The 25403-nt window shown below is 36.5% G+C and overlaps 1 protein-coding gene across 1 annotated transcript in view; it reads right to left on the reverse strand.

Annotated features, from left to right (window-relative positions):
• LOC129725025 (longitudinals lacking protein, isoforms H/M/V-like) overlaps nucleotides 1–25403 on the reverse strand; it is a 77234-nt gene that overhangs the window by 24946 nt on the left and 26885 nt on the right. The gene's annotated exons all lie outside the window — the stretch shown is intronic.

Genomic DNA, 25403 nt, shown 5'->3' on the forward strand with positions numbered 1-25403 from the left:
ATTCAATAATCTCAAAACTCAGCCCAACTTTATCCCCACGTACACAAGCCCAAAAAAGAAACATTCAAAAATAGAAAATACCGATTACCAATCATTCCCGATGGCCCAAAGACATATCGAGCAACGTACCGTAAGAGTCGAAGTAATTCGATTTCAATGAAAAATTGCAGTTTAATATTATTACTGCTTGTTGTCGATAGAATATTCAAAAACCGGTTCCGTTTTCTTGTGCCATCCGAATGGCACCGTTCCGCGTTTAGAGATGTTTATTCAATTTCCAATCGAACTCTCGCTCTTTGTGCACACGATGACTCGATGTGTGCAATTTCCTTCCTTTTGTGCTCGGCCATCGATGACGTCGTCGGTCCGGTTTTGCGATATCAGCCAGAGATCGACCGAACAGAGCAACACCGCGTTCGATATATGCCAGTCCATCGCGTCCAAATGGGTCCTGAAAATGGTAAATTTTCCATTCGGAATGAAAGAAATTGTTCTCTCTCTCTCTCGCTTCAGTGTTCGATTTGGACTCCTGTTCGGCAGAGAACCTTTTCCTTTTTACACCGTGTCGCATCGCGCTACAACCTGAGATGAACGGCGATGGAAATTACGTTCGAGGAAAGGCAACCAGCAACAGAGATGAAGCACCGAACAGTTAGTGTGAGAAAAAAGGATTTTCGTTTGACTAATTTGTTTCGTGAAATGTGTGCCCGATTCTTCGGGGCCAGATTGGCGCTGGAAGGTTGCAGGAGGAAAACTATACGTACAGATGGAGCTAAATAAATTATAACCTACAACGGTCGCATTTTTTTTTCCTGCTGCCATCTCGAGAGCGCTCCGAATGCACATCGAGCGGCAAGCGTGTTGACCGTTTCGGGCAGGGCCCTCGGCGGTGAGCGAAAAACAAGGACGACAAACTGAATTTTTCAAAGTTGCATACACTTATTGCTGAATATTTAAAATTTAATTTTAATATTGGCGTAATTTTATCTTGCTTTAATTTATTCCCTCGCGGGCTAGTGTCTCTGCGCATTCGGGGTTTCGGTCTTCCCGCGTCTGCTTTTTGGCAGCAGGTTAGGAGATATAGTTCTACTGGAGATAAATAAGCACTTGATTCATCATTTAAATGAGCAAAAATAACAGCGAACTGAAATGTAGCAATAAACCTGAATCGAATGGTCAGATGGCAAAATCATTCCAATTAGGCTTTTTTTTTGCACAACGCAATTCAAAACAATGTTTAGTATGAACTAAAGAGCTGTGTGATTATAAACTTTGAAAAGACACATAGTTGCGAATAAATATTTGCTAAATAATGAGCGATGATTATTGTTAGGTGGTCAGAATAACCGGTCCGAGTTCAATTTTTGAGAGCTGGGATGCAAATTTGAGAGTTTTATATATGGTTCTGTGCTCAAACGTCTTTATGAATAATTTTATTGATAGAAGATTCAGGTTTCGCTACCTGTTTCAGAATATCGATTTTAATGTTTTATGAATAATTCAAATTAATTGCCGGTATAACAGATTCTCTTATATTTTTTCAATACATTTTGACTATGGATCATTGCAAATCACATGGAGCAGAGTCTCACAAGTAAAGTTCGTAAAGGAAAACAAAAAACAAAATACTACAAGGTATACAGCCCTAGGGTTGTAAATGGTGACGTGGGACTAAACACTGTATTTTGGGGGTTTTTTGTTCCAAAATATACAGATTCAGCAAACAGAATCAACGTGTTTGCTCGGTGACTTACGTACTTTTATTTTCAGCCTTCCCTGGAAATCTATTTTTAGAAGTATGTTCAACAACACTCGATAAAATATCGTTTATATTTGGCGATATTATACCTGTAGAATTTTTTGTGCAAACAACATGTACTTGACAAAGCACAAGCTTATCGTTCTTGTTAAAGAAGCACCAAGAATTTCTCGTAATGCGTTAAAGTCAGAATTAACTCTATATCCTATAAAAACCGAATTCAATAATGCTTACGTTATCATTTTTATACGTTATCATGATGTATAATTTTATCTTATTTAACCCTGATTAAATCAAATTTATAATATGGATATGGATATGGATTTTACTTTCAAAATAATATGGGTTCATTAATTGGCAAACATAAGAAGATATGTTAAACAAAATTATCAACAAGTTTCAGCAAAAAAATCGTAGCAATAACAATCTCATTGTTGTTTTTTGCTTGACAATTTTTTTCATTTGCCTACAATTACATTCGCTGTATTACGAAGATAGCTAATGAACGTTTATTATGGAAAAGTTTAAAATAATAAAATATCATCTAACAATTTTGAAATGTAAGATGGAATTCGGAATGAATCTTAGTAAATGGACCAAAAATTCACAAGCATTTACCGGCACTTACTTTTCTATAAATTTGTATACATATTTAGGAATTCAATCTTTCGATACTATCCGGTCACGATTATTTAGTGAATATCGAATATAATATATAATGAACATGACTTATAATTGTTGCAAAAGTCTACAATTTTTGTTGAGTAATTTATGGTAATCATATTTATGAGATAAACTTCCAATCAGCAGCAGCATTGCAGCTTTTCCTCGATTGCACACGAATAGAAATGTACGAACAGAAGTGTACCACTGCAATACGAATAGTACCGCGCGCTGCAGTACGAATGGAAGTGTACCGCTGAAATATACGAACAGAAGAGTACCGCTGCAATCATGATCTGCGGCTCTCTGCTCCACTGGTACTGTTGCTTACACCAGCATATTTTCGTTCATGACATCAGTTTTTATTACGTTCTGACAACAGGTTTAGGAATTGTTCATTAATGGGAATTGTTTCAATCTTTTCGAAAAGCTTTTACCTTCGAGACATCATATTAGTCTAAGCTCATGGAAGCAAAAATAGATTGACCTATTGGGACGGGGAGACTCTGTCAATTTTTTTTTCGATATTGATACGGAGAATATCACAGGGAACGGTTGGCGTCCATTCATGTCGTCTGTGCTAGGAATGCTCGCATGTAATTGGTTCATTATTCGCGTAAATTTGTTATTTAAACTTTTTATCAATTTCACCGCTTAGCAATGAAATTAGAGTGATAACTAGCATATTACAAAATTGTTATACATTTTATTTATCCAACAACATATTGGTTATTGTTATCCATCATGTGGTTATGCTGTTGTTAACGTTTGAAATCTGACGCAACATTTGCCAGTTTCATTTCCAGTTTTACAGAAAGCATCTCAGTATAGTAAACAAAGACGCAGTCCCACGTCAATATACAAACTTTCGGTAATTTATGTGAGAATCCGATAATTTTTCAAACATTTCAGTGTTCAAATGATCACAAATGGTTTTAAGTTTCGTGGTTTAGTTATTGGAGGACACATTACAAATACTTTGAAAACAGTTTTAAAATCGTTTAAAAGTCGTACCAAAACTTTCCAGAATTTAACAGATTTTTTTGAAGCAATTCGAACCATACAAGAATCATTCAAGAATCAATTTACATGAGCATGAGCATGAGCATGATTGACCGCCCGCGGTTGCTACTCCGTTATTGCCAGATCAGCAGTAATTACACAGAGAACCAATAGATGATGCTTGGGACCAACATGCATCCTCAATGTGTAAAAACTGGTGCCCTTAATCTGTTTATTAGGCAATACCAGCGCCGGCCGCATCCGAATGCAGGTCAAAGAAGGAGTTTGTATAGGAAAATGTTGACGTGATACTCGCTTTATGGAAGCCGAGAACACCTCTGCACTTCCACGAGGAATCACTGGGATGTTGGAGAAAGGGCAAGGTATACAGCAGGGTTCGTTTTGGTAGACGATGCGCTGATTTCGAGCGTCGGGTTCTTTAGAACAAGTGTCGCGCCATTACATCCGCCACGATAATCATAATGCGATTCGAACTGATTCAGTTTAACAATGTAACACCGCAACAATAAATCGAACGCATGGATACTGGATCTTTGACCGAATTGAGACAACTTCAAATGATTGGATATCTTCTCGTAAGGTGATCCTCTTTATACCGAAAGCTATTGCGCGTTGGTGATCTATCTGAAAATAAAACGGCCTCATGAAAGGTATAAGCACGGAGTTTCTAGGGGTTCGGTCAACCGGATATTTTCTATCTAACAGATCGACTAACGACGTCTCTCGTATTCACTTCGTCTGCTCTAAAAAGAAAACGATCCCGCGAAAAACACACCTGAAAAACGGAATATAGAAATGTTGCGCGCTTATTACGGAAACGAACCATGAGTATCTTTCTTGCCAAACACCGCGATCCTCTGCGTACGACGCGCGTGAAATAGCCTTTGCCACTTGTAGCAACCAGCTATTTGTCAATCCCGAGTACACGTCGGCTGACGTGATTCTTTGGAAGCTATACATCGCGTTTTCGTTAGTTACGGTATTTATCGACCGAAGGAAATTTTCGGCTAAATGGTCACTGTGAGACATGAACACGTATTCTGGGTATACCCCGCGAAATCACTTCATTTCGAAAACGTTCATATGAGCAAAACTCTCTCGAGCCGGTTTACACCGAAGCAATACGCACGACCGCTAATTTCCCTTCTACCGACGCAGACGCTCGGGGACACGACATTTCGATGCGAATGTTACCTATTAAATAGAAAAATTGGCAAAGTTTCATGCATACAAAGCCTTAATTATTCAAAAACGCGGATATCCAAATTGGCCAGTATATTGAGTTTATTAACAAAATGCCGAACAAGTCAAAATTGAAACACAGTATTTAAACCAAAAGCAAGAAAAATCGAAAAAGTGAAACATACACACTTAGTCGTGCATTCATGTAATCCCTATTTACAAAACTTTGAACACACAGTCGTGCATTCATGTAATCCCTATTTACAAAACTTTGAAATAGTCACTCAAAAATCAATAATTGTTCAAAAGCTAGAAAAATCTTGAAATGAAGCTTGACGAAATACCAACAAAATTATGTGAAAGTTTAAGTATTTAAATCTTGAAAGTATAAGAAAAGATTTTATAAAACTAGCTTATATTTGCTATTTCCCGGACGATATAAAAATCTACTCAAGTTTCGAAAAAGAATCACTCAACCACTGAGCGAAATTATAAAATAAAATTTAATGTTTTTTTGTAAATATAAACACAATGCACTTATCTTATACATCGAGTCAGCATTCAGCGCACAAAGCATTCCGTTACTTTTTTTTCACCACTCGCACATAAACAATCACACCGTTTCCTTGGTGATTGTGAGCATTTTCGAGGAAGCGCTCCGCCACCGGATGAAATGGCTGCTTCCAGAAATCATCATATAATTTTACTGGATCATGTCTGGCACAATGTACACTAATCTTCACACATTTATGATTGCAGCTTTCATTTCAAACTGCATAACAATATTCATAACTACACTTATTCTCTGCAGATGGACGGTCCGAAAACAGTGATAAACGAAGAAGATCCACGCACAACGAATAGAATGGGGATTTTAATTCTCTTCAAGTTCTTAGGCACTTAAGCACGAGAAACCGCAAAAAAATTCAATCATTCAAGAATCAATTTACAATACTAAAACTAATACCTGGATTATTAATTAGTTCTTTCAAAATCATTTCGAGATTATTTCAAAATCATTTCAAATAATTTGTGAAATACTTTATAATATTCATTTCATTTTTTTTTCATAATAGCGAGAATGATTTAGGAATCGTTTAGAATACTTAATAAATAAAATATTCTGTTTAAGAATTAATCTGGAATCATTCTAGATTGATGCAAAATCATTCAAGAAACGTTTACATAAAGATCATCATGAAACTTTCTATTTTTTTTTAGAAATAAATTAAATTTATTCTAGAATTATTGATAATCATTTTGAAATCGTTTTTTTTTAAAGCAATTATTTTAAAATTATTTTAAGATTGTTCAAAAGGCCGCAAATAATTGCTCATCGGGTTCGTCGCTTCAACGTTTGTTTACGGGCAAACTTTATTTGTACAAGTTCGATTTCTGAAAACAAGGCAGGTTTTACAAGATTTTGACGTAGAATACCTCTTATTTAAAAAAAAGTGTCATTCCGAAATATCGCAAATAGAGTAAAACGGCAGAATGAAAGATTTCAAATGCTTACGACTTTGTTACTATTGAACGGATTTTAGTCATTAATATCTCGTTGGGTAGAGAACAAATTTCTTCAGTTTATGAAAACAAATTTTGGAACATTTTCTCATGGTAAAGATATTAAAATTCATTGCCAATTTGATTAAAGTTCAACCAATCGCGTGTCCGCAATAATGCAATCCAAGCACTTCCCCAGCATAGCTCATAGTGATAAAAACTTCGAAATCTCGCTTTTCTTCTTAGTGTACATTTTTCGACCGCAGACGGCAAAAGCAACGATCGAAAATGTTATAATTTCTCCCCCATTTTCGCGTCTTTATCTTTATGTGCACTAAGTTTATATTATCTTCATATAGTGACACACCAATGCACAATGGTCCAATAAGACAAAAAGTGGAACTTAATTCCATCGCGCCGTTCACATTCATCCTTGCTTGATAGTGTCTTCGGAACAATTGTTTGTATAAATGACCCGCATCATCGCAAATTGTCAAAAATTATGAAACTTTTCACGCTAAAATATGCTATAGCTTTGTAAGGAAAAGTCCTGGCGATGTGTGGTCCTCAACAAAAACGTGTCTTTTATATGCCTAAATGCTTCTAAAGTACAACATATTCTTATAAAATGCAATTAACAAAAGTGAAGTACAAAAAACTAACTTTTAAGTAACTTTTACATAAAATACTCTGTAACTCTGTTCCGAATGAAGATAGGAATTTTGTTTGTTCAGCAAAGTTTCATATTTTTGCAAGTTCTACAGCTCTGCCATTTGCCTCTACCTCTTAACACAAAAAATTAGTATATTTAATACTTAAAAACCTACTGTAACATATGCTCGCCGTACTCTAATATGGGTGGATTGGGACAAATGGAACCTACAAAAGTTTATAGTACTTGAGCTTGACATGAAGGAAAAGTATTGACATCATGATTCCACTCGCTTTTTTTTAACATATACGCTCATGAAGTTATCAAAAAAAATCTGAAATATGATATAACTTTGTAAGGAGAAGTCCTGGATATGTATGGTCTTTGGTAAAAATGTGTGTTTTGTGTGCCCTAACAATTTCTCTGAACTACACTTTCGTGTAGAATGCAACTAACAAAGGTAAAGTACAAAAAACTAAATTTTAAGTAAACTCCATACAATATACTTTAAAACTTTGTACCTAATGAAGATAGGATTTTCATTTGTTCTACGAAGTTTCATATTTTTGAATCTTCTATAGCTTTATTGAATAAACCATTTCTCTATCTCTTAACACAAAAAAGTTAGTTCTTTTACTTTCAGTATGGTAAACTTTTTATAATTTTTGACCATTCGCAATCATGTGGGTCGTTTATTTAAACAATTGTTCCGAAAACACTGTTAAGCTAGGATGAATGTGAAAGACGATTTGGAATTAAGTTCCACTTTTTGCCTTATTGGACCACTGTGCAATGGAATTCTTTTTAACCTATTTATCAAATGATTTTTCCAAGTTGTAGAGTTGCATTGATCTAGCTGTTTATTTTGTATTACACATACTAAGCGACACAATAATAACCACAAATGAATTTCAAACATAATTCAAACTAGCTCGATCGTTGAATTATGATCACATTTAAATTGCAGATTAGATTTGAAGGTTAGAAAATTCAGCATTTCTTCAAGAACGTTGTTTGAGCATCCCTAATATAGGATAGATTATAAGTACTAAAGCTTACAAAACATCGAGCTCACTAGCTCAGCAGATCGCTCGAGAAATTTTATCTTCTTCATCTTTTCCTGTAAAGCAGAAAAATTTCTATCAAATAAAATCTCGTTCAGTGAAACGTGTTTTAGAAAATTGCAAATAAAACCACATTCATCCGAGCAGCATTTGTGGCCTTGAGAAAGGCCAATTGTACTTGGCAGGAGGAACGAAATAATTCACTTCGAGCAAGTACATTTCGTAATAGCTTCAGCTTGAAACCCAGCGTACTTGGCTAGTTCTTCAGGTAACAGGAACAGTACAGGAGGCTAAACTTGGCTGCTCTGCCGCTTGTTCATGTCTTGAACGCGCAGCGCAGTCCAACCTTTTTTTACGTTCTTCCATAATAACGTGTGCGTGGCCCCGCTCACTTATCGCGTTAGTACTCTCCATAGGTATTCAATACAATCGCACGGGTTTATTTCATCTCAGAGAAATGCAGTCCGTCTACCGGAATTAGGTCGGTCTAAGAGCAACCTTACCATTACGGTGTTGCCATGCGTGTTTCCGGATATCTGTTTATGCAAAATATATACAAGACCTGTGGCTGCGGCGAAAGTTACCAACCTCAAATTATTCTCATTACTGGAACGTGGAGTTTGAAAGTCGTTCCCGCGAAAGGATCTACCGCTCGGAACCCACGCTTACCCTTATTCGGCGACCGCACTTTTTGTATGGTTGCGATGTTTATTTGCACAGTTCTCTGGCTGCGATGCCCACGCGCACCGATTCTAGTAGGCTTTCGCGCGATTCGGGTGTTATATAAGATACGGTTCCAGTTCACATTTATTCTTCGTGTTTCTCGTAATTACATTCCTACCACGCGGGTGGTAATCGTAAAAGATGCACACCCAGTTTTAAGGCTGCTAACGCCACGATCAGTGCCCTTAAATGATGTGGGAATTCCTATCGATATGGCGGTTGCCATGTACCTTGCTGCAGGAGTGTTGAAAATGGCGGGGTATGCTTCTAGAGATAATAGAAAGAGAATCATCCTGCAAGAGAAACGAGAAACTAAGCGAGCTTCTATCCGGCGTCACTAAATTCCCAGAGCAATGTTCTTTGGAATATCCAAGCTGTTCTGCCTTCGAAGAAAACAGCTTTACAGAAAATTCCGTCTATTTAGGAACGATCACTAGCTTTCAATTGAAGAAAATAATATGTTTTTCACATCTCAGTACTATACAGTACACGTGAGTTTACTGTCGATCGCAAAAAAACAACGCTATTCTTGTATCAGCCATACTTAAAATAAAACCATCGTCTAGTCTAGTCTAGTCTACAATAACACAGCCAGTACTTGAAAGGATCCTGGAAAATGATATCCATCATTTAAAAAATGATTTCCATACATTTTTCTTGTCACCGGCCAGGCCTACTGTGTAGCGCAATATAATACAATATAATCTAAGATCGGGGACAATCCGTACCAACCGATCCGTATGTAAGAAGTAATATACCTAATTCGTTGGGAGTGATAAAGCTAAGAAAGTACACTCCTTTGTTGACCAATCTCCTGGGATGGAACATAGGTATTTCCTCCTTATGTTTGGGTTTCAAAACCAAGGATATAGCGCCTTTACTCGCTTCAACTGTTACGGTTGGAACTTGAGTACTAACTCTAGTCCTAGCATTTTTGCTTATGGTTATAGCGCCATTACTCGCTCTCTGAAAGGAATATGAATTAGGAAACAAATTTGAGTTCCATTTATACTAAGAAATGGTTTATATCTCCTGTTTCTTTAACAAAATATCAAAAACATGGCAACATTCATGCATCCAAAGCCCAAATATTAGACAAAAGTGCATTAACACTATTTAACTAACACATTAACACTAACGCATTAACACATTAACACTAACATAAAATTCCTAATTTATCCTCGAAACACCAAAGTAATCATGATTGGTTTTATATTTTTGAACTTGAACATATAATATATTTGTCAGAAACTCTGTCTGAGAGCAGAGTAATTATTCAAAAGCTAGAAAAGTCATAAAAAGTTATGGAGTTCAACATCAAGTTCGGCATTATATTGCACACAAATTCATCAACGCGAATGCACACAATTTCATAAGATTAATATAATGTACATCTGTTTATTCTTCATTCTCTAATACAAGAAAGCAAGTAAAAAAATCACAGGAGGGTTGTGTGCAAAGCCACGACCGCAAGGTTGAAGTAGAATACTTTTACACAGCTCTACTTACGGCTGTAAATTAACCTACGGCCGGCGTATCGGTTCGCGCCGGTTATCGCGTTTAGCCTGGCAGAGGCCAATGCGCACGGCCAACACAATAGAAAGGTGTTTTCGCATTGAAAATTAGACACGGCTTTACTGGAGTAAGTGTTGGCAAATGCATCTACCGCTAATACCGCCGCTATCGTACGAAAAATGACGCGCGTCTAAGAACACCCGAACTGTTTCGCCATCGGCCTTAGGGAAGAACCGGCTGCACCTACCGCTGAGGTTGTTACCATACCGCTACTGGTACCCAAAGCTATTAACTCTTCAAATTAAGTGTTTTATTTGTCCTCAAAAAAACAATTGTTCAATTCCATATCGGATATGATCGCATCTCTGTAATATTACCGACAGTAATATTCTTCTAAGCAAAATGATCCTACTTTTCCATTAGAGGAAGTGCCGGCTGATGTACCGCAAAAATCTCGCCCGATCACTCGCGTTGGCGTTCAGCCTGGCAGAGGCCTGAGACGTGGTGACCAACCACAGGGCAAGTGATTTGTTTAATTTGAAGGCAGCCATAGGCGCGACCCGCTGCTATGGTCTGTTACTGCTGAGTGCCGATATCTGCTGTTACTGCTGTCAACGTTGTGGACGGTCCATCCAGTTCTCCTTCCGACTAATGAATGTAGCTAGTTTTCCCAGAAACACATTTTTATAGCCGAAGGGTGCTACGTAAAAGGCCACGCCTTTCAGTTCAGGTTTACCATTTCCTTATGTTCTTTAGACGAATTATTCCACAATTCGCATTTGATTTTTGTATCCAGCGAATAAACACCGATGGTGCTCTCACACACGCAACGGTTTTAACCCGTATCTTATTGCGGTTTGTAACATCAAGCGATTTCGTTTGCTCGCTGTTGCGTGTTGCATCATGTTGCAACTTGGCAACTGGGAGACGACGAAATTCTGTTACTGCTGATTGATTGAATCGACTTCATATTAGCTCTGCATGGTCGAACTAACTGTCTTTGTGAATGCGGTCTAACAGGGCAGTTTGTTATTCAAAGTTGGTCATGCTGATCGCAGCCTTTGCGCTGCCCCTACAGTGGGGAGTTTACTAAATAAAGTAAAAGCAAAAATAAGAACAACTACAACAGAATTTGATTGCGGTGCGGTATTTTATTTATTTTAAAACTATTCATCACATATAGGTAAAATTTGAAAAATAAAAAACTATCTTATTTTGTTGAATATAAATCTTATTTTATTTAAAACTATTCATCACATATAGGTACACTCTTTAGACATATTTATATGTTCCAAGAGTTCTATTTTTCGCCTTTTCAAAACAGCCTAAATATAAAAAATCGGTTGAAAAATAACCGTATTAAACATAAAAATGTGAGCTAAGGTAAAAAACAGGGTTCTGACCATAACTAATAATTTTTGGGGTATTTGAAAAACTTCAAGTAAATGCGCAAGTAACTTTTGACTAAAGCTACAACCCACACCTAGTCACATCGAAAGTTTTTGCATTTTTTCATCATTTGTAGCACCGTGAAATAAATGTGCGATAGAAGCCAAAAATTTTGGTTTTCTTAATAAAATATATAACTTAGCCAAATATCAACCGATTTCCACAAAACTGCTTTTTTTTTTGATACGGAATTGAATATACTTTCGAAATTATAGTGTATTTGTGGTATGTTTCTTACAAAAATAGACGGCAAATTCAAAATTAAATTGAAAAATTGCGTGAAAAAGTCTATAAAATTGGATATAAACTCAAATAACTTAACATGTTTTATTGAAATTAGAACAAACCTGTATATATTTTGAAAGCTCTATTTGTCCTCTTTTTAAAACTGCTTTAATATTGAAAATCGGTTCACAAATGACTGAGTTAAAAAAATTTATATTCGCTGAGGTCCAAAAACCGTATTTTGACCATAACTTCAGATTTTGAAGGTGTTTGGAAAATTTCTAGTATGAGCGAATGTTACACTCAACAAGACCTACAACCTACACTAGGTCACTTCAGAAGTTCTTGCCTTTTTTTCATTTGTAGCACAGTGTTATTTGTTTATTTGCCTTGAAAAAAGCATTTTGCGGTACAAAATCGGTTACTGATTACAACTTTGAAGCTGCCCTAACATTGGGGGAATTAAGAAACACGGACAACATGCACTGTGGAAGCTATTTTACAGTCAGTAAATTCGACGAGTGCGACAGATTTAAATTGCTAGGATGCAACACAGAATGCTTGCTTGCGTTGACAAAAATTATTAACTTTCAATGACTTGTTCATTTGCCTTGAAAAAGGCATTTTGATTTCCAACATTGGATTTCCCGATGGCAATCTTCATGTTGCCCCAACACGGGGGGAATAATGGCTGTCTGGCGACACACGCTGAGAAAAACCGCGCTGCTCCTGAGACGTGGTGACCAACCACAGGGCTAGTGCTGCTGCTAAGGAAGGACGACTGCTGTTGTCGCTGTCTAGAACTATTATGAGCGGCTCCAGCTGAAACAGGCTCTTATATAGGTCAAATAGCATGTTTTCAAATGCAAGGTATATGATCCTGTCGACCGTGCTTGGGAAGCAAGCATAAAACGACCAATCAGAGGTCGAATTTCTCGTTTTGACAAGGCTTGACTATTTTAAATAGTACAATAGTTTGAATAATAAAATTACAATTATCTTATTTTGGGAAGAATCTTAGAAGATTTTCCAGTCTATTGCTGCAAGAACGAAGGAAATCCATCGAATACTAACCGATTTATTAGCATTTGAAATTGGACATATTTTTCACTTTTTTCGGTTTTAGATTTTCATTTCACATCCCTATGTAGCCGAACTTACTGAGAGAAGTATTCTACTTCAAAAAACAGCAACTATGTGACCACAAATAAAACGAATTTCGCCCGAACTTTCCGTAACATCATAAGGACCTCAGCACCTTTCGTTAAGCAGTAGTGCATGCGATACGAAACATCACAAAACAAAACAAAATATAGTACCACAACATAAAATGAAACATAAAACATCACATCGCATAAACACCAATACTTATCTTTTATCTCCTGTCTCACCCCTGAACCGTAGTGTTGATGGGTGCATTATCTCACAGACTAGTTACGGCAACCGGTATGGTAACCAACACCACAAAGATTACTGATCGCTGGTTTGCAATTTTTTCTGTTTGGTCGTGCATATTTCTTTTTTTTACCCACAGCCACACTTTCACTAAAAAGGTACACTAAATTCATTTAGTCCAATTTAAGCCTAGTTGCGACCATTTTTATTGCTGCAAACCATGTTATTTTTCTTTTTTTTCCACGGGACGAATTTTTTTCAGCCTGTACCGATTTTGCATTCAGTTTCATAACCGAACTTTGTTGACTGCTGCTGAAATTTAGGCCGCACCATAAAAGCACCCTCGTCCAGTGCACTCAACTCGACACCATTAATAAAACACATCATACACAAGTCGCGAATTTTACTCACACTTCCCGGTGCGGACAGTTCACAATCGGCACAGTTAATTGCCTATCGGTCACCTGCACTTCATGACTTCTCGTCTGAATCCACAATTGCGGGGCTGATCCTTGCTCAACCAGCAACTTTACTTTTGACCTGACTTGACTCACAACTCCATTTATCAAACACAATCCGAAAACAATAAAATCAAGAGTATTCAACGAGAAAAATTGTGACACAGGAAAAATCGCGCCCGTTCGCGTTCGTGGTTTACTTCGATCCCATACTTAAAATAACATAAAACCATCGTTAACATAATTTTTTCAATGAGATTATCAACTTCTCATGTGAACGTGTCTGGATGCAAATAGAACAAAACCTATTTTTTATAGATTGCCAGCCAAAAAGTGCATTGATAATATATAAGCGTTTATTCGTAATGTTGTTCAATAGTTCAGACTTGCACAAATCAAAGTCCATATGAGCTATCCAATGAAGAGTTACTTGAGTTAAACAAATGAGAGTAGACTATATAACTCATTGATGAAACACTCTCAACAAAGCATGTGTTATTACCAACCCAACAAACAATTGTGTTATACAACAGTTTTAAAGCTGTTTTATAGCTTTTATAAGCTATAAAACAACAAAAAAGTTTGTCGGGAAGTGTGCGTATACATCAGTTATGCGGTCGTGTCTTGGATACAACCTTCTACTATTTCTAATTCTAGCACTACGAATTTCAATGGATTCAATTCTTTGTCCCAAAATTTTCAACGGATTCTTTAGGGTTCAAACTATGAGCCAGATTTTTTTCAGAGTAGTTTTGGGTCCCAAGCATAAATTAAATTTTTTATGTTATCAGAGAGTTTGCATTTTTCAACATCTCAGAATTCAATCGTTTAAAGTGGGTACCGTACACTTAGTCATATAAGATTCAATCCCGTTTGAAGATGGAAAATTTTATGGAGAATAGATCTGTTGAAGATAGAATAGGGTTATCTTTAACCCCAACAAATTGATTCGTGATTTACCAGAATGAGAAAAAGCATTATTTTAAATTTTAACAAAATTACTTTGTAATTACCAATAATAAAAGTCAAATGAAATTTAATCATAAATTATAAACTTGGGTAATCAATAAATATCTTTTCCGTTGAATCGTTCTGCTTTTAACGGTTTTTTGCAACCGTCAGTAGTGCATTTTTCTTTTATTAATCAAACTTTCGACCGAAACCATTGCAGTCTCCTGCTGTCCCGAGTGCCCGCTTCGCTGTATCGTTTATCACCGTTATCAAACTACTTTTTTTTGTGCTTCACTATAATCCTCTCGTCTATTCCAGTTCGCTCAAATCTTTCAAAGCTTCAGAAAATCAAGATTTTTTAATGGACAATTCTTAGAAACAATCATGGTTTGCTTATAATTGTTACCAGATGAGATATCTTTTTCACAAAATTGTTTTTTTTTTTCAAATTTTCCGTTATATTTTCGCTTAAGTACTTTAAAAACTTTTGTACTCGGAAGAAAATAACGTTATTATTCTATTTCTTTCGAGAAAAAATATTGTAAGAAATTAATTCGAGCGAACTCACAAAATTATCATAATAAAACGTGAAACTCAGACAAATTCTATAAAAACTTGTAGATTTCTGAAACGTGAAGAGTTAGAAATTTTGTATATTCTGTAAAGTTCCATGCAATTAAGAAATCTACAACTTCGTCGAAAACCGCAAAGCTCCAGCGTGTAAGAAAAAGAAGTTAACATCGCAACGCCACCCTCGCGGCTAAATCCAATCCTGGCCCCGTGTGCATTGTCACCTTCCTATGATTTATGAATTATGAAGTAACTCTAAATCGGTTGTAGATAGAGAAAAAAACCTTTTATTACAAAGTTGCACAATATAAACGAGCACAGCAACATTGTAGAACATCGTTTAACTCTGTCTGCAAACAAAAGAAAGTAAGATTCTGGATTTCATCGAAAATTTTTGTCACCCTAATAGGTGATTACAGGAAAATGTGCGCTTTATCATATTGCTCAATTTTGTAGAACAAAGTTTTTCTTTAGAATTTCTCTAGAATATTACTATCGAGCTCTAGACTCGAATTTCCCCCTAAGCTCGTTTCCTAGAACAATGTACTTGCGTCTCCATGATGGAATTAGTGGAAGGAGTCGCACGATTACGGTTCGCGTAGAAGTGGGTGGGAGATTTTGTTGCGTTTTGATAATGGCTAGGGACACCAAAATTCACAGGAATGGTTGAATAGCTATAACCTTCCATTTTTTCGGTTTAAATTTTTTTTTAATATTTCTTTTTTTTTAATTTTTTTCAATAAATTTAAAAATATCTTTCAGAATTTTTATTAGAATAAACTTATTATTAAACTTATTATTAGAATAAACTTATTATTAAACTGCCAACCCTCAATAAATAAAGATACCTCGGAATTATTCAGTTCACTAAAAGTTCAAGTACCGCAAATATCCAAATTATGTCCGTTGCTCGAACTCGCCTGGCATGCATCGGTTCGAGTTACTCCCGACCGATAAGTCGCACCAGAGAAACTGACGGTCGGCACACACCACAGAGCCAGAACCACATTTCGAACTTTGCCCAATCTACACAAAAGATCAACCGACGCAGTGGAGTGGAATATATGATGTGTACAATTTAAGCAATTATTTATTCATTGAAACAACGCAGCAGATGGGAACGGCAGCAACATCAGAAAGAGAAAAGAATCAATCATAGGCTGGTACACAAAAACGCACCCTGGCATAGTAGTTTCCGCACTCATCCCCCTTCGGATGCCGGCAAGCAATGGTCGATCCAACTGCAGTTCAAAACGTAAGGATGCTCGGTGTACGATGGTTTCCACCCCCCGAGTGGGCCACCCAAGCGGAATGACGCTTTGTGTATCCTAGTTCTAAGCTGTATCGACGCGGGACTGCGGCTAGAGAACCCAACGACGTCGATGACGACGACGGCGACGACGACGACGACTACGACTACGATGACGAGAAACAGGAAAGATGGAAACTAAAATCAATTTGTCCATCGAAAAATAACATCTCTATATCGGTTCGCTCTTTCTCATTCACTGTGGTTTCGAAAAAGCCCCTTTCTCGCGAAAGTCTCATCGGAAAAAGCAGCTAGGACGAAGTCCGCCTCCAAAAAAGCCGTACCCGAGACGGCACTAGCTGGTATAATATTTGTTTGCACATACAGAGTTCGTTCAACATTGCATTTCTAGTTTTCTCTTGTTGATAATAACGATGGCGAGTGAAATATCTACCCAGAAAATGCCTAACTCGGTGTGTATCTCCAGGAGGAACCAGCAACTCTATTTCGTTCCGTTCGATTCCGGACCGAGTGCTCTGAAACATTGCTTCCCATTGCTTGCCCCTGTACCGGCAACGGCATCGACTTGTGCATGCAAGTAAACACACGAAACAATAAATCCTCGAATTTCAAATCGAGAACCGCTGGGCTCCAATTTCATTCCCAATCCAACTGACCGGCAACGTCCTTCTCATCGGCGTCGCCGTCGTCGTCGTCGCCATCGTTGTCGTCGTCATCGTGGAGGGAACGTTGTCCTCGTTGTGCTCTTGCCGATCTGCGGTAGATCGTTCTTTTCGGTTCGGTTCGTTTTCTCTATTTTAAAATATAATACAATAACAAAGCTGGCATAAAGGACGCTTCCAGTATACAAGCGGTCCTAGGAGTGGTACAGTGCTTTCGACGCCAGCAGCTAGATCGACTAGTTTTTTTAGAGGTCTAAGTTTTCTCCATACAAAGGCATCGAAATAGGGTGCCAATCCTGAAACCAGATTGGTTTTGACTCATTAGTACCTAAATAATCAATATTTCTTTTCTCAGAATTTTGCTTCTGCAGCCAGTTTTGCTAATATACAGAAAAACATGAATAAATTATATATATATATATATATATATATATATATATATATATATATATATATATATATATATATATATATATATATATATATATATATATATATATATATATATATATATATATATTTATATATATATTTTATGGCAAATACTCTGGTTCGCCCCTGTTGAACAAATACTATTTATTCATCTTTCGAAAGCCCAATGATTTTTACTGCCGCCCTCCTATTGGAACTCTACTGTGCGCCGGTTCCCATGTGTGGTCACACATTCATTCGCCACTCATTCCTTTTTCTGGGAAGGGTGTGGATGTTAGGTTCGATAATACATCTCAATCGTTGCACTGCGAAAATGGCGCTGGAACGCTTTTGGATAGCTTTTTCTCGAATCGAAAGTCGACGGTACGAACAGCTAGAGTTGGGAGGATTTGTATTTCTAAATCAATATAAATGTTAAGTAGAGGAGCTCTACACAAAATAGACTCACGCTTTTTTGGGAAGGTAAATATGGAACGAAGTGGTGTTTTTGGGTTTCTATAGACACATTCCTATAAACTTATTTCAACGCCAACCCGCGTTTCCTATTCACGCTGAGAAAAGCCAACGACGGACAGCCGTAATTGTTGTGGTTTGAACAGCGATGTAATAAGGATGTTTGTAATAGGGTAACGGGTCATCCGCATTCCACATGGACAGCTTTGGGGGGGGGGGGGGTTCAATTGTAAAACAAACAAGTTTTATAAAGATCATATTTTGACGCCCTTACATGCTAAAATTTTTGAAAAAAAAACAAGGGTTGTATGAAAAGCCGAGACCGCAACGTTGACGTAACATGAGGTTGTTTGTTACCGTAACATGTTACGTAACATGAGGTTGTTTGTTACCATTTAAGGACAATTGTTTTTCAATTTCATATCAGATATAATGTTGATCGCATCTGTGTACTACCCCGACAAAGGGGATTAATGTATTTTTCTGATAACACAGTTGAAAACTGTTTTAACACTAAAAATATGACAGCCCATAAATTTTGAATACCAGCAGTCGAAAAGGTTTGTGTATTGCCTATCGAAAACGTTTGTGTGTTGCCGCTATCGCTGCTAGTATAACTGCTGCTACCATTGCTATCCGCTGCCTGCTGTACCATTGCTATCGCGCTGCTGCTGCTGAGTAAGGATTAGTGTAGTCACACTCTAGAACGAATATAAACAGTTTCGGGTGAAACAGTCTCTTATATAGCTCAAATAGTACGTTCCGAATTACTAGGTCTATAATTCTGTCGACCGTGCTCGACCGTGCTTGCATAATAAGGTTTAATTATGCGATAAATTAATCTTAACCATTTTTAACATCTGATTATGCAGATAACAAAAGTTGTCCGGGTGTTGTATATTACTGAAGGAAAAGATAATTCAGTACGTTCTGAGGTATGGAGATAAAGCCAAATTTATAACCGTTTAGAATGAAGTGTAATAAATGGAAGAGAAAGTATTAACTCTTCAATTAGGCATTTAATTTATCCTGAAAACGACAATTTGATGTTTAATTCGATATCGAATATGATGCTGACCGCATCTTTGCGTTATCCCTGACAGTGTGAATAAGGTATTTCTTCTGATAACACAGTGGAAAGCTGTTTTAACACTAAAAAGCAGACGACTCATGTACATATTTTGAATGTCAGCATTCCAGAATGTTAGTGTGTTGTCAAAATGAAGCAACTATTCATTGGATGCATCTACTACTGATGCTGCCCGCTACCGCACAAAGGCAACTTTTACAAAAGGAAGTGAAGCTGCATCAGCTGGATCTGCCGCTATCGATGCTGATACCCGCTGCAACTGCTGCTATCCGTTGCCACAGCTGCTGCTGCTATATGCTGCCATTATTATCCGATGCTCTGCTGCTAAGTAAGGACTGTTGCAGTCGCTGTCTAGAACTAATATGAATGGTTTCGGCTGAAACAGACTCTTATATAGGCCAAATAGCACATTCCGAATTACTAGGTCTATAATTCTGTCGACAGTTCTTGGTCCAATCAGATCAATCAAAACTTGCGTTTCAACAAGCTTTGACCATTTTCAATAGTATAGTTGCTTACCATATTAAAATATGACAATTTTTAAGGTTTTATAATGTGAAAAAACATAAGCTGTTCGGGTATTGCATAAGAAAAAGATAACTCAGTACGTTCTGAGGTATGGAGATGAAGTCAAATTTTTAACTGTTCCTTCTTTTGAAATGAAGTGTGTTTATTCTAAGAGAAAATATTAACTCTTCAATCAGGCATTTAATTCATCCTGAAGGAAAATTTGCTGTTTAATTCAAGACCGGATAAGATGCTGATCACATCTTTGGGTTATCACTGACAGGGCGAATAAGGTATTCCTTTTGATGGATGACACAGTGAGAAACTGTTTTAACAATTGAAACAAGACAGCTTATGTGTTTTGAACACCAGCGCTCTCCAGAACGTTGGTGTTGTCAAAATGAGGCAACTTTTGATTGGATGCATCTACTATTGATGCTGTTCTCGCTACCGCACAAAGGTAGTATTTTACTAAAGGCAATGCCGCTGCACAAGCTTGCGCTGCCACTATCGATGATGATACTTGCAGCAACTGCTGCTGCAGCTACTACTATCCGTTGCCACAGCTGCTGCTGCTTTCCGCTGCCACTGCTATCCACTGCCATTGCTATCCGCTGCACTGCGGCTGCTGCTGCTAAGTAAGGACTGTTGTAGTCACTGTCTAGAACTAATATGATCAATTTCGGGTGAAACAGGCTTTCCTATAGGCCAAATAGTACATTTCGAATTAATTGGTCTATAATTCTGTCGACCGTGCTTGGGAAAGCAATTATATAACGACCACTCAGAGGTCAAATTTGGCGTTTTGACAAGACTTGACAATTTTCAATAGGACAATTGTTCGAATAATAAAATTACAATTTTCTGCATTATGGAGGATTCTTAGAAGATTTTCCAAAAAATTGCAGCAAGAACGAAAGAAACATTTGAAATTGTAAATATTTTTCACTTTTTCCGGTTTTAGATTTTCATTTTACATCGTTATGCAGCCGAACTTCTTGAGAGACGTAGTTCTAAGTCGAAAATTCGTCAAATATATTCTATTAATGTCTTTGTGCTGAAAATGAGTCATTCATGTGACAAAAGTGGTCCCCGTGGTTCTGTGGTTAGCGATGGCGGTCGGCTAGCTCTCTCACACGGTTGTGATATCAGCTTAGATTCCCGATCAGGTCGAGGATCTTTTCGAGCTGGAAATTTTTTTCGACTCAGCACCATACTTGTCTTTACTCCTCAGAAAACCTCTAAAGTGCAGGAGAACATTTTGCACTGCGGAAACAACTGCTCTCACACTAAAAAGCAAATCAACACACATGCTAAAAGAGAGCGATAGATGATTTTCATCTCCTGAGTTTCCTGAGGGCACCACGGTGAAATCTGAAATCTCTCTCTTGCGAGACAATGAACTATGGTGTACTTTCTCAAACGTGTGGACATCACTCACAATAATTACACTGCAGAGCTATCTGCGGTGCGTTTCACAGTTGGTTTCTTGAGCATGGCAGAAGAGGAAAAGAAATAGAAAAAATAGACTGCGTTGCTCGTGCCGGTCGAATTTACTCTGGTGTAATTCGTTTTCGCAGTGTAGCTACACGAGGACTACACTTTTGCCCGGGAGGTTTTTTTTTCACTTTCCGCACTACTCGCCAGTGGACACTGTTGTGTACTTCTGCGTTTTTTCTTCAGAGTGATTCACCCCCCTCGTTTCTATCAGCGGGTTGAGACACTTTGGAGTGGAGAAAGAAGCAGTGTGGTGGAAGCATTTGCTACACGCGGGCACATACTGAAAGGGAAGTACGCGGTAAATTTTTTCGCCTCTTCTTTCACATACTGAGGAGAATGACAAGCATGCTCAGCACTGGGGCACGGTGTATCGTTGTACTTATCCTACAACATACAAAATGTGCCAAAAACAATATCGATAACGAATTCTCTCAACTAATCCAGTTGATCGAGACCGCTTTTAGCCCTCCAGACTAGCTTTTCGCTAGGAAATGCGTTACGGCCCCAACTTTGAAACCCCATATCTTTTGAACAAAAAATTTTCAGAACAGTTTCGAAATTTCCTCGAAAATACTTGTGATTTTTTTTTCGGAATTTTTCAGTGCCCCAGAACATAGTTATTCAACATATTGTTTAAAATAGTAACTATTAAAAAAATATTTTTCTGTCAGAAAAAAAATATTTTCAGAAACTACAACTTAGGATACATCTGCTGTGAGAATTTCAAAAAATTAGACATCGCGATTTTTAGGGATCCGTTTAACGAATTCTGACCCAAATATTAACTTTTTTATTTTACGAGATGTTCAATTTTTCTCTTTGGCATAGTTGTAGAGCTATCGATTTCATAAAACTTTGACGAAAGCACGATATTCCTAGGTCTAATCTCTGAAGAGATATAAATTTTTTCCTAAAAAAACTACCTTAGAACTATTTTTTTCGCTTAAATTATATCTTAACTACTTCTGATCAACTTGATATAAAGATAGTTTTAGATAATAACAAAATAAACTTTTTCTTAAAAAAAGGAGTTAATTCTATTGAACCAACTCCGAGATAGAGCGATTTTAAGGTGAAAATATGTCAATTTTTTAAATCAAATCAGAATTGTGAACGTTTGTAAGGTTATACGTCATCTATGTTTCAAGTTACAAGTGCACATATTTTTCAGAATCGGGACTAAATTATTGGTTTTGAACTACTTTGTTCCCCTAAATACTACTCAAAAACTCTATTTTGTCGAGTCCAACGCACAGATAGGACACCGCAGTATTCAGCAACTTTTTTTCTTTTAAATTTTTCCACAACTTTGCTGAAGGATGAAATCTGGTATGTTGAAAATTAGAGAAAATATTTTTTTATCTAACTGTTAGGTGGATTGATCGAAAAACCAAAAACGCCAAAAATGAGGCCTTATTCTATGAAAGAATTTTGCTGAAGACATTAAGTACATAACTTCAATTTTTCACAGTCAAATCTGAAACAGTCACGATTTTTCGAGTTTAGACCACTGTGCATTGGGAGATTTTCAGATAAATCTTTCCACTAATGCTAAATGTCATGAAATATAATACTGGGGATGTGAAGAAAATATTTTGAAAGTTATTCTATGAAAAAATGGTTGAAAAACGTCCTTTACAATAAGTATTTCGTTGTTTTTGTATAACTTTTTATACTTTACGACCTTCAAAAGGGCATTACTCAAAAATTTTTCGTACGACGATTTTGAAATTTTGACCACAGATTCAGGACACCATAACAAATCTGTACTTAGACCCTTTGGTGCATTTTATTTTATAATAACGATCTGTGGGAGCACCGTGTGCTAGGTGTGTTTCATAATTGTGTCAAAAACAATGTGCTAATAATATATCAAAAGAAGAGTCAAGAAAATCTTAACATGTGTCAAAACGTGATAAAAATATTGAAACCGTCACGCGCCATTGAGCAAAGTTGTATCAAATTGAATATAGGAAGAATCAGTGATGTCATGTGCCAGTAATGTTACAAAAATGAGTCTAAAGTGTTAAAAAAATTTATCAATATGTGCAAATATGAGTCGAGTGTAGAATAATGCCAAAAGTATTGAAAAATAAAGAAGTGCCCCCTTATAGTGCATAAATATGTCGAAGTAAATTATAGTATGATATCACTGAAAATCCATCAAATTTGTGTCAAAAATGTCACAAAATCATGTCAGTAAAAATAATTTACAAATAAGGGTAAAAAAATTCCAAATATGCCTGTGGCATAAATGTGAAAAGATGTTTAAAAAAATAACAAATATATTGAAAAGCATCAAATTGAAAAAAATATGTCAAAATACATCTTAAATTGACAAAAACATATCAAAAAGATATCCAGAGAACGTATTTATAATAGTATGTCAAAAACGTAGTAAAAGTATAATAAGTGTACTGTGAGTCGCAAATGTATCAAAATGTGACATATAAGGTGCCGCCACACGAACGCTAATCCCCTTAGTTTTTAAGTCTTAGTTGATTGTAAAAAGCATTTTTTCATCACTGAATAGTAGGCTATGAACTATTCGGGCATGGCGGAGTAGTTCAGGGTCTCTATGTTATAGACTTTGACAGTACAATCCCGCGTTATGATGAAAAAAATGCTTTTTACAATCAACTATGACTTAGAAACTAAGGGAATTAGCGTCCGTGTGGCGGCACCTATAATTATCAGAAAATATGTCAAATATAACAAAAAAGTATCCAAAATGTATACAAATGTAACAAAAATAGGTCGGAAATTCGTGAAAAGTACGTCAAATGTATTGTAAAAATGTATCAATAACGTTTAAAATACTTATTTTTATGTGTCAAAAACAAGCCGAAAATGAAAAAGGTTACCAAAAACGTGTCGAAAATACATCAGATATATGTCAGAAATGAACGAAAAAAATAATTTTTCAGTATCCAGAGCTTTTTTTTCAAGAAAGAAGGGGGGAGTTTGTAATGATTTATTTATGTACTAAAATATCTATTCAGAATTAGTATTGTGTGTTCTGCCACAAATGGTGACATTTCAACACTATTATATATATTTGTTCGCTTTTTAGTATTATTGAATGATATTAGCTTTCGCAGTTAAGATAATGTAATTGTAGGAAAAAAATTAAACCTACTTGTCAAGAAAAATAAAGGAATAAAAGGAATAAAACGAAACTTAAAAAAAACTTAAAATAAACTTAAAACTATCTTACTGACTATAAAGTTAGCTAATCGTTGCAATTGAGGATTGCAACGATTTTTGTCGGAATTTGTTGATAATTTGGCTTGACATATTTTCTAATGTTTCTACATTAGTGAGCCTATGTAGCTCGTTCGTGCTAAACCAGGGAGGACGCTCCAAAATCATTTTCAAAAGTTTATTCTGAATCCTTTGAAGTGTCTTCTTTCTGGTTGCACAACAACTTGTCCAGATGGGAACCGCATATAACATTGTTGGTCTAAATATTTGTTTGTAAATTAACAGTTTATTCTTGAGACAAAGTCTAGAATTCCTGTTGATAAGAGGATATAAACATTTGACTTATTGCACTTTGACTGGATATTTTCAATGTGCTCCTTGAAAGTAAGATTCTTATCATAAATTAGCCCTAAGCATTTAACTTGATCAGACCAATTTAAGACCACACCGTTCATCTTAATAACGTGGTTATGGGTGGGTTTGAGAAATGAAACTCTTGGCTTATGAGGAAAAATAACTAACTGTGTTTTTGAAGCATTAGGGGGAATCTTCCATTTTTGTAAGTATGAAGAAAATATATCTAAACTTTTTTGAAGCCGACTGCATATAACACGAAGGCTTTTTCCTTTTGCGGAAATGCTTGTATCGTCACAAAACAGAGATTTCTCACAACCTGGTGGTAAATCAGGAAGATCAAAAGTAAAAATGTTATATAAGATTGGGCCCAAGATACTCCCCTGAGGCACACCAGCTCTAACAGGCAATCTATTAGATTTACCATTTAGATAGTTAACCTGGAGAGTGCGGTCAGTTAAATAACTTTGTATCATTTTTGTGAGGTAAAGCGGAAAACTGAAATTTGACATTTTAGCTATTAAACTTTTATGCCAAACACTGTCGAATGCCTTTTCTATATCTAGAAGAGCAGCTCCAGTCGAATAGCCTTCAGATTTATTAGTTCGAATCATATTTGTTACTCTAAGTAACTGATGAGTAGTGGAATGCCCATGGCGAAAACCAAACTGCTCATTTGCAAAAATTGAGTTCTCATTAATATGTGTTATCATTCTATTAAGAATTATTCTTTCAAAAAGTTTGCTAATAGAGGAAAGTAAACTAATTGGTCGATAACTTGATGCCTCAGCTGGATTCT

Source organism: Wyeomyia smithii, chromosome 2, assembly GCF_029784165.1.
Source record: "Wyeomyia smithii strain HCP4-BCI-WySm-NY-G18 chromosome 2, ASM2978416v1, whole genome shotgun sequence".
Classification (NCBI taxonomy): domain Eukaryota; kingdom Metazoa; phylum Arthropoda; class Insecta; order Diptera; family Culicidae; genus Wyeomyia; species Wyeomyia smithii.